Genomic DNA, 10,569 nt, shown 5'->3' with positions numbered 1-10,569 from the left:
ATGTTTGATTTCCTGGTTTGTATGTCTTGTTTGTTGATTGTTTGGAACATTGATATCATTTTTGCTTGCCTCACTGAGTGTTTATCAAATACTCATGCATCTCAATATGTGTTTGTGGTGCAGGTAAAGGCAAAGTGTGATCGTGGAATCAAGGAAATGAAGAGGTTGATGTTCTAAGGACTCGATTGTATGTTGTCTGGCGTTGCTAGGTTGCTAGAGTTGGTTCTTAGAAACATTGTTAGGTTACCGGTTTCATGTTTCATGATGTTTGATTATTGGATTGTTGTTATGGATTATTATTGGTTATTTTATTATTGGATATTTATTGGTATTGTTATATCCGCTGTTGATTGTGGTTGTGGATAGGTGGCTAGTGGGTATGGGACCATTAGTTGTAGTTTATATTATATTTATACTTATTATTTATTAATTTTAAAAAAAAACGGGTCGGGTCGTTTTAAGACTCCAAATGTATAGCTAATGTAATTGTTAGGAATAATCAAGAAACCTATCCTCAGTCTAAAAAAATCTAGCTTTATCGAGCTATTCAATTCAATCACAGCTCATATTGCTTCCCCAAAAACCCAATTGACAATATAAATGAAAACTTGAAGCAACAAGAACCAAAGGTGTCTCACTTTAAAACCCTTCGTCATCACTATTCAACCAAAACTTTGAAAAAAGCATTAAGGTTGAAGAGTTTGCATGAATCTGTGAATCAAAAGTGTTCTGTCCACATCAAGAATCTCCCCAATAGCCTCAATCGACAAGTTCAGCAAAGACTAACTGAGAATATGAAACGACACGAAGCTCACAAAAGAGAAGAACACAACTAGTTTAAATAAAATCAATCCAATCACACAGCTCATATTGCTTCTCCAAAAACCCAATTGATAAAGAATAAAAGCACTTCCTGTATCACCAACTGAAAATAAAAATCAAAATTTTAAGCAACAAGCATCAAAACTGTCTTACTTTAAAACCCTTCTCAATCAAATTTGTGAATAAAAGGCATTAGGGTTGAATAGTTTACAAGTTGAGACCAAGAATCCTATAGTATTAGAGAGTAAACGAGAAATACCCAATTACATAAAACTTGAAAAAATTAAAAGGGAATATGAAACGACTCAAAGAAGCGAGAGAGAGAACAAAGTCTTAACCTTTACCAACGGGAAACAATAATTAGATCTCTATGTGTGGGATTCAAACGAAAAGACTTTTCTTTTTATTTGTCCGCTCAAGAACAATGACAACAAAATCAACGAGAGACGACGAGAGAGAGGTGTCTTTTTTTTTTGGGCTATGAACAGTGGAAACTGTTTGTTTTCCTCTTTGACATAAACAAGAAAAAGCAAGTCGATTCTGAAAAAAAACTGTTTAGTGACGTGGAAAATCGAAAATGATGTGTATTTTAATTTGCTGATGTGTATTTTTTTTTTTTACTCAAAATCAAAAAACTAAACCTAAGGGGTAAATTGTAATTACACCCAGGACACTAAACATTTGAGTAATATTTAGAAAATTTATAGATATGAGTAATAAACCAACTTTTGGATAACATTTGAGTAATTCTTTCTTTTTATTTTCCATTACTCTATACTCCTTTTGCTCTTTCTCCTTTATCGTTTATTTTGTTTCCCCTTTTGAAACCCTTTCAAACCTTACCTAACCTAAGAACTTTGGTGAAGATGGTGTCCGGCGATTTCCATTCTTCATCCCCAACTTGTATCATCTCTTCCCAAAAATCATCTATGGTGGAACCAATAAACTCTATATCTGAGGTATTATTCAGCCTTTGGTTCTTCTCCAATGCCTTTGGCGGGTTACACCGCCAAACGCCGACCTACCTCCATTAGAGATGTTTGCTTCACAGCTAAATCCTCCTCCATCTTTGTACGACAGCTGGTGCTCCTCAAGCAACTTTTTTCCACCCAAAAGAAACCCAGTCTCCCAACTGGTGGGCCTATTCTCTTGTGGCCCATTAAGCTACCAGAAGCCCAGTCTGAAAAAGGTGATCCAAACTGTTTTATTCTAAAGCCCAGGTCTGTATTTACTTTTCCCTTGTCCATCCTTAGCCAATGTAGGTATCGTTTACTATCCTTTGTTCGAAGACTGCAAACGGAAAAAAACGCCCTTTTGTTGCCTATGGTTGTCCAAAATTTCTCTGAGAACCCTGCCATTAGATTCACTAGGATATCTGAACATGAGAGGTTAAGCTTTACAAAAAAAGGTTTTAAGTCCCCATCTCCCAATTATCTGAGAACCTTGCCTTTAGAATCATTTAGGATTACTTCTCATGTTTTTAGAAGGATGAAGAAGAACGGCATTATGATCCCCTCTTCAAGGAGAGGTGGTTACCAAAGTTTCTTCAGGCCTTATTATCCTTAGCCCTGATTACCGAAACCACACATATGCAAAACTATTATTTCAGGAAATACCCTCACACATCTAAAAGCTTAAAACCCAAATCTGGTTTATTTTTTTCTGCTGCAAACCAGCTACATACTTTGTGTGGAACTTCTTAATCTCCATAGTCGCCGAGGACTTCATGCGAGAGAGAACCCACATGTTATATTACGGTCCTGCACTTATCCATTCTGAATCCAGGTTATAATAGCTTCACCTAGGATCTTGAGCTTGTCCAATGTATCATCTCCTTCATGCTTTCATGACGAGTACAAGCAACATGCCCTCATCACCACTTCCACACGCTATGATTTGTCTAAGCTCAACTCTCAATCCTCGACAACTCTAGCAATCAACCTCAACCAATGGAGCAATATCACCTTTGCTCAAACCCTTGTCAAAGCACTACCTCGTGTAGTTCTTCTGGTGCCGGCGAGAAGCGCTCCTTTGGCCCCTTCACCAACGCCATTTCGTTTTTTGGCTTTGGCTAATCAGTTCTCCTTTGACTCGCTCTTGGAAGACTTGTTGATAATCCTTAATCTCATATGTATCAAAAAGCGTCATAGCTTTTGGTTCAAAGCTCTCAAGAAACCATTATCGAGTAACTGTTTCTATCACTTTATCTCTTTTATATTGGCATTGGGTAGTGCTCTTTCTTGTTGTATTTTAAACTTTGGAATCTCATATTCCTCTTATCTTTGTATTTGGTTTCTGTTCTGATGAATGAAAACAAGGTTGCGTTTGAAAAAAAAAAAGACTTTTAGTTTTCTTCGAGGAAATTTCTCATATCATATACGTAACTAATATATGTTAGCGTACGTCTTTGACGTCATAATTATTGGATATTAGTCGATGGAAACAAAATCTTTTTCTTTTGGTAAGAGAGGGGAGACAATGTCTCCCACATTATTATTAAAAGAAGAACACAAAACTAAACACAAACATTACGCGGGCACGCAAACCCGGATAAGTCCTCCAAAAGAATGGAGTGCACAACAGCAGGACAAGTATCTAAACTCTGAAATCCCAAAGGTTAAGAAAAGGCGTGGTTCGCTAACCCGTTGACAGACGGTTAGTCTCGCTGTAAACATGTTTGATGCGAACTATCCAATCCCTCAAAATGAAGCCGTAGCACAACTGTACTAGGAAGGACAGCGGATGTGAATCACAGGGTCCGTAGAAAACCGATCACCATGTCTGAGTTTATCTCCACCTCCAAACACAGCACACAATGCTCCCAAGCCAAATACAACCCATAATATACTCCCCACAGTTCAGCGAGAGGTGTCAAGCACACCCCAATATTTAACACAAAACCTGCACACCACTGACCTGCATTATCTCGTAATACTCCACCAGCCGTCGCCAAACTCGGGTTACCCTGCGATGCTCCATCCGTATTCAACTTCATCCAACCAACCGACGGAAAGTTCCACGAGATAAGTCTCTCAACCCGTGGACTAGGCCGTTGTTCGCCTCCCTGCTGAAACTGAGCAGCCAGCACCTCCCGTGCCACATCCTTCACAAACTTCACCCTATCTCTGCACTTTCGATTTTCACTAAACACATCGCCACTTCCAGCCCCACCAAACTACCATAGTGAACAATGTAGCCCACTCAATGTTACCCATTAACTTCCGACTCCCTAGATTGGCAAATAAACATTCAAGGAGCGATTTAGAAAAAAACTCAACCGTGGATCGTGTAGGAACCAATCTCTGGCAAACCCCATTATCGCAGGACAATCTCTCAGTATATGTATTATGGACTCCCCCCCCCCCCCCCCCCTTTGTAAACAGTACAAACACTCGAATCACTTAAATGTCTACGGTATCTCTCCATATTTGTCATCAGAGCCTGATTTCCGGTAAGCCATAAAAAGGTCTTCACACGCTCTGGAGCAGTCACTCTCCATACCCGCTCAAAAAAGTAACTCTCCATACCCGCTCAAAAATGTTCCCCCATCGATGTCCAGGAAGGGAGTCCTGAGTCAAGAGAGCATATACAGACTTCACAGAGAATCTGCCATCCGTGCTACCACTCCAAGACTCGATGGAAACAAAATCTAGACATTAGTTTAATTTTCTTAGACAAATTTAGGTTATGCATGCTTTTATTAATCCGCATGCAAACAAATATCTCGGCATAATCTTGTGTGTGGAGATAGACAGCTTCGAGGCTTCTCCTATAAAATGATAGCAAGAGTGAACGACAACGTTCAGCTTTCTCTTACTATCTCTATAAGTTTGCAGCATTGCTACCTATCTTTCTCAAATTTTCAACAATGGCAAACCATCTCAAGACCCCTTAACCACATCCCTTAAACCGGGTCTAATCAAGGAAGACCAACAATTTGACAAAGAAACAGTGAGCTTGAAACCATGGGGAAGATCTTGTACACTGTGGCCTTCCCCATGGTTTTCAAAGCCGCCTTGGAGCTTGGCGTCATCGACACAATTGCTGCTATAGATGAAGGCGTGTGGCTCTCGTCTTCTGACATTGCACTTCGTCTCCCAACCAAACCCACCAATCCGCAGGCACCGGCTTTGTTGGATCGGATGCTGGCTTTACTTGTTAGTCACTCCATCTTAAAGCACCGTATTGTTGAGACGGGAGAAAACGGCCAAACCGGAAAAACCGAGAGAGTTTATGCTGCTGAACCGGTTTGCATATTTTTTTTTGAACCGTGGCGGCGGCTCGGGTTCTCTTGCGACTCACGGTAGGCCTAAGCGAAGTCTATTTCAAGACTTGTACGTACCCAAGAATTGTCCCAAATTCTGTAGATCAATCAATTTTAAATTTGCTAATTTTAATATTTATTATAATTTTTAATTATCACATCTAAAGCCTAACCATTTTTTATAAATTCAAACTTACGTATAATTTTGTTTAATTGTAAAATCTAAACTCTAACCACTCTTATGTAAATCCAAACCGACATAAAATTTGTTTAATTATAAAATCTAAACTCTAACTCTTCTTTTGTAAACTAAAACCCACATATAATTTCGTATTGTAAAATCTAAACCCTAACCACTCTTTTGTTAACCCAAACCGACATATAATTTCGTTTAATTGTAATATCTAAACCCTAACCACTCTTTCGTAAACCTAAACCGACATATAATTTTGTTTAATTGTAAAATCTAAACCCTAACCACTCTTTTGTAAACTCAAACCGACATATAATTTCGTTTAACTGTAAAATCTAAATCCTAACCACTCTTTTGTAAACCCAAACCGACATATAATTTTGTTTAATTGTAAAATCTAAACTCTAACCACTCTTTTGTAAACCCAAACCGACATATAATTTTGTTTAATTATTAAATCTAAATCCTAATCATTCTTTTATAAACCCAAACCAATATATAATTTTTAAAATTACAAATTTAAACCCTAATCCTCTTTTATAAACCTAAACCGACATAGTTTTCTTAATAAAGATCTACATAATTTGTTTTGTCTTTTTATTTTAGTTTTTGATTTATTTTTACAATATATTATGACATGACATATTGTTGTATTCTGATTGGTTAATTAAGAGGGAGTGAATGAGAGTGGTTCACCCCTAGGGGTGAACCTAAGAATTTTCTATAGTTTTCTTAATTAAGATTTGTTTCCTTAATTTAAAGGGAGTGAATAGGAGAAGTTCACCCCTAGGGGTGATACCCAAGAATTGTCCCTATGAAAAAAAATTTGGATTCACCTCTAGGGGTGAACAATTCTCCTTCACCCCTCTTAATTAACCAGTAGGAACCCGTGCTATAGCACGGGTAAAATATTTTCATATAAATTTTAAATTTTAAATGCTATTAACTCGGGTGCTATAGTATATGTGCGCTATTTTTATGTAAATTAAAAAAAAAACCTAGACATGTTTATTTTGGAACGGGAAACACGTCACAATCCCATCGTATCCCCTCACGTTTTAACCCATCTCCTCTTGTCCAATCTCATCTTGTATCATCTTGTATCGTCTCATCCATTATGGTCTCGTCCTATATCGATCAGAATTTTTTTATCTTAGGTTCGTTTCCTTTTAAAAAATTACTTGTTAGACAATCTTTACTAAAAGAGATTGGATAAGAAATTTAGACGGGATACCAGAGTTCTACTTTGAATTTTTTTTTATTTAGTTAGTTGAAATAATCCTAAAAATTATAATTTTTAAAACTTATATAATTGTTTTCGAAAACACCAAAATTCTCAAAGTGTCCATTCCGAAGTGGTTAATTACATGTCGCATAGTCAATCCTTATCCAAATAAGTGAAAGATTGATGCTTAAATTTATCTACATACTAGGTAGAGTCCCGTGCGTTGCACAGGTTATTGTTTGTTGTTTTTAAATATTTTTGTTTCTATAAATTGAATTGTTTCGTAAATGAACTTTTTTTTGTTATTTGATAATGGGCATTCCCTTTTAGTTTTTATTTAATTTTATTTTTATTATGTGTTTTTATATTCTTTTCATTACCTTTTGTATAAATATATTTGTTCACTCTTTTTTAAATGATCAAAGAAGTAAAAACCATTCTCATAGTTTAAAATAATTTTATTATTCAGGCTCGTTTTTTTAGATTAGAAAATGTATTAAAGCTTATACTATTTCTATTCTACAATTAGGTTGTGATGTAACCAGCTTGCAATATATTCATGATGAATTTTTTGGTGTAAATCAAATTTGATTAATATTATATTTGGAAATTGTTTTTTTCGAAGTAGTTATTATTGGTAAATGCTTGCCAATTCACAGCATATCACTACTACACCTACAAATCTTCTTAATATACCGTTATAAATTAAACACATGTACTTTTGGAATAAAACAACTGAGTTCATCCTCCATTTAGTTGAATATCCGATAGTCATTCTCTTTTCCAAATAATAAAATATTATTTGCCTATATAAATAATTTTGGGAGTTGACCATGTATAAAAATATACGTTTATGAGGTTGGAAAAAAAAATACTTTTAAGTATTTCAATGTCATCCATTCCTCGTATGTACAGAATGATCATATTTACTTTAAAAAAAATTATAAAAATACGCACAATATATACGAAGAGTTTAAAGCATGGTAAACCATGACGACACATCTATATATTTGTTCTATCCTAATCAGCACATGAATTAATATTTAATAGCTAATAAGAACTTTTTGGGAGGAAATAATATATTGTCTAAAGTATGATATTAGAACACATAATTATATAGGTGATGACCTTATTTTTGTTTGAAAGATTTTGTTGATAATTTAGGATATAATTATCAAATTTAGTTTTAACGTAAATAAATCATAAGCCCAAATATATGCTTTGGAAATTTAAAAATAATTATAATTCTCTTAATTTGTATTTCAGAAATGGGGACTACTATAATTATTGTAATTTAGATTGTAATATTTATTTGTAATATTTTTGGAAGTTAAAACTAAAAGTAGTCATAAAAGTTTGGGCTGATGATTTGCATTAAAAATTAATTTAAATAGAGTGACAATTTAATATTTAAGCTTGGTAGGACGGGTAGTAAGCTTGGTTTGTGTGGTATCAGCGTGCGTAAAGCTCAGATATCTTCTTCAACCTTATATATAAGAATACAATACAAAGATATGAGGAATTTGTTTATTATATGCTGAGAAATACCAAAACACTTTTGTTAATTATTGAAGTGTATATTATAATCAAGGGAAAACAAACCATCAAATAAAAAAGCATAACAAAGCTGACGAGAAAAGAGGCTTAAACATTAAATCTTTTTGTGTATCTTCAATGAGAGAGTGTTAGGCACATCATCTTCCATGGCACGATCAGACTGTCACCTACTCACCAAACTCTCATCAGATTCTTCGATAACAATTTTTGATTTGTTTTTTCTGGTAGTATTTTAGAGTCAAACATAGGAATTAGCTGATGGTAGCAGCTGAATATAATATAGCAGCTGAATATAACATAGGCATTGACCGATGTTGACCAATAAAAATAGGCAAAAACATTTTTGTTTTTAGTATTAGAAACCAAAATAAAAAAACATTAATTAATTATTTAGGAATCATTTATGGTGTTTAATAATTAAAAATATATATGGATCCAAAATAAAGATATATTATATATATATATATATATATTTTCCATTCATTTAGTCTTATAATAGTTACCTTTTTTTCAATTTCAAAACTTAAATAAAATTGAAATAAAAATCATTCATAAGATATTAAAACTTAAGTTCAAACCTGATAATCTTGTTGTAATAAATCAAATAAGAAAACTACTTATTTTAACATTATTAATTTAAAAACATCAACTTCTTACTTAATTTATCTAAATAGAAAATTAATATTATTTAATATTCTCAACCACAAAAAATATTTCTACAACAAAAATACTTAGAATCAAACCCAATACATATCAAAATCATTAGAACTATTGAAATTTTTTATAATTCACTTTTATTAAGAATTATTATAATATCTGAAAAAATATTAAGGCTTTTTCATTTCACTTTTATTAAGTTTTGCAATAGAAAATATATTGTATATATATGTTAATTTATCCAGTCTTATAATAGTTAATTTTTTCTATTGCAATTAAAAACATCAACTTATTATTTGATTTATTTAAATACATTTTTTCCACAAAAAATAAAGCAATATATTTGATTGTAAACAACAAAAACACACAATATTTATTTTTAATATATAGAAGATAGAAGATCCAAAAAAAATATTTTGCAAAATAACATATTTGACTTTATTTCTCAAAATATATATATATATATATATATATATATATTTGACTGTAAAAATGTTGACTATTAGTTTAGCTTCAAAATAAAAATTACTAATTATATGAATGTATACATTAAAGATGTAAACAAAATATTTGGTTATATAATATAGAATATGTCTTAATTTTTTTTAAAAAACTATAAACTATTTCATATAGCAATTTATATTTTTTGGTTTTTAATAGTATACATAAAAAAAATTAGAATATTTTTTTGGTCAATTTTGGTCAATGCCGGAGTAAGTCAACCAGTGTATCGGAATTGTATGTTTATGATATTAACCACATGACATCATATAGTTTATGCATGTGGTCATACAATACATCTAGTTCGTGTAGTTGGGAGTACAATATTATACTTGGCATGTGTGATCATGCGTTCTCGCATACTTCGTGTAGCTAGCAATCTTTTTTCCTATAATATAGTATAACCTACATATAAAATATATCTATTCTAAATAAGTGATTAATCACCCAATAAAGCGTTGGTTCTTGAACTATTGGGATTCAGAAGTGGATGTGTTGTTCATGTTATTGGATAGTTTAGACATTACTACTTTTTCTGGAAATTTTTGGTAATTTAGCTTGGAGATAGGAGGAATGTAGGGCTACAGTTGAGCAAAAAAAATTAACTTTAAAATCTAGGCTAGTTGTATGTACAAAAGTTATTTATAATATGGACTCGTTAAGTGATAATATTTGGATTTTGACATATGGACAAATGGTCTGTAAGTTTTAATCGGTTGATTTTGAGAATGCTTGTTTTGCAGAGAATAGAGATGAATCTTCAAAAAATCAAAAAAAAAATTAAGATACATATCATATAGTCTCTAAAATTAAAATATAGAATTAAGCTTTTAAAACGATATTTCATTTTTTTTAACACATACAACAACAACCAACAAAAAAACACAAAAAAGTGTATAATATCTAAGATAAAGTGAAAGAGAATGAGAAAATTAAAAATATGAGTATTTATAGGATGGGAAGTGATGAGAGTTACAATTAGGAAACTAAAATGTATGAGAGTTAATTCTAATTTATTGTGTTTTGAATAAAATTGAGTGGTGAAATATAGTTAATGCTTTTTTTTTAATATTAAAGTGTGAGTTAAATGTATATGATTAAATGTGTTTTATTTATGGTTTAATTGAAATTTTTTATTTTATTTTAGATTTATATTAAAGTGTGACTTAAATAATTATCAATATAATAATATTATTAATAAATTTTGGCTAAGAAATTTAAATGAAATACATGTATTCTCCATTTGTATCTTTAATTTATATAGTTAGTAGAAATTATAATTCTCAAAAAATCTCAAAATATTTTCAAAAATATCCAAAATACTCGTTTCAAGGTAGTAATCCGTGCCAC

At 32.4% G+C, this 10,569-nt stretch overlaps 1 pseudogene; it reads left to right on the top strand.

The window, feature by feature from the left end:
- Positions 1 to 4,787: 4,787 nt before the first annotated feature.
- LOC147941128 (indole glucosinolate O-methyltransferase 5 pseudogene) lies at positions 4,788 to 5,129 on the top strand (annotated as a pseudogene).
- Positions 5,130 to 10,569: the final 5,440 nt, after the last annotated feature.

The sequence above is a fragment of the Camelina sativa genome, chromosome 7 (genome assembly GCF_030686135.1).
Source record: "Camelina sativa cultivar CO46 ecotype springtype chromosome 7, ASM3068613v1".
Taxonomy (NCBI): Eukaryota; Viridiplantae; Streptophyta; class Magnoliopsida; order Brassicales; family Brassicaceae; genus Camelina; species Camelina sativa.
Note: the sequence above shows the minus strand (reverse complement) of the source record. Positions and strands in the feature narration are given on the sequence as shown.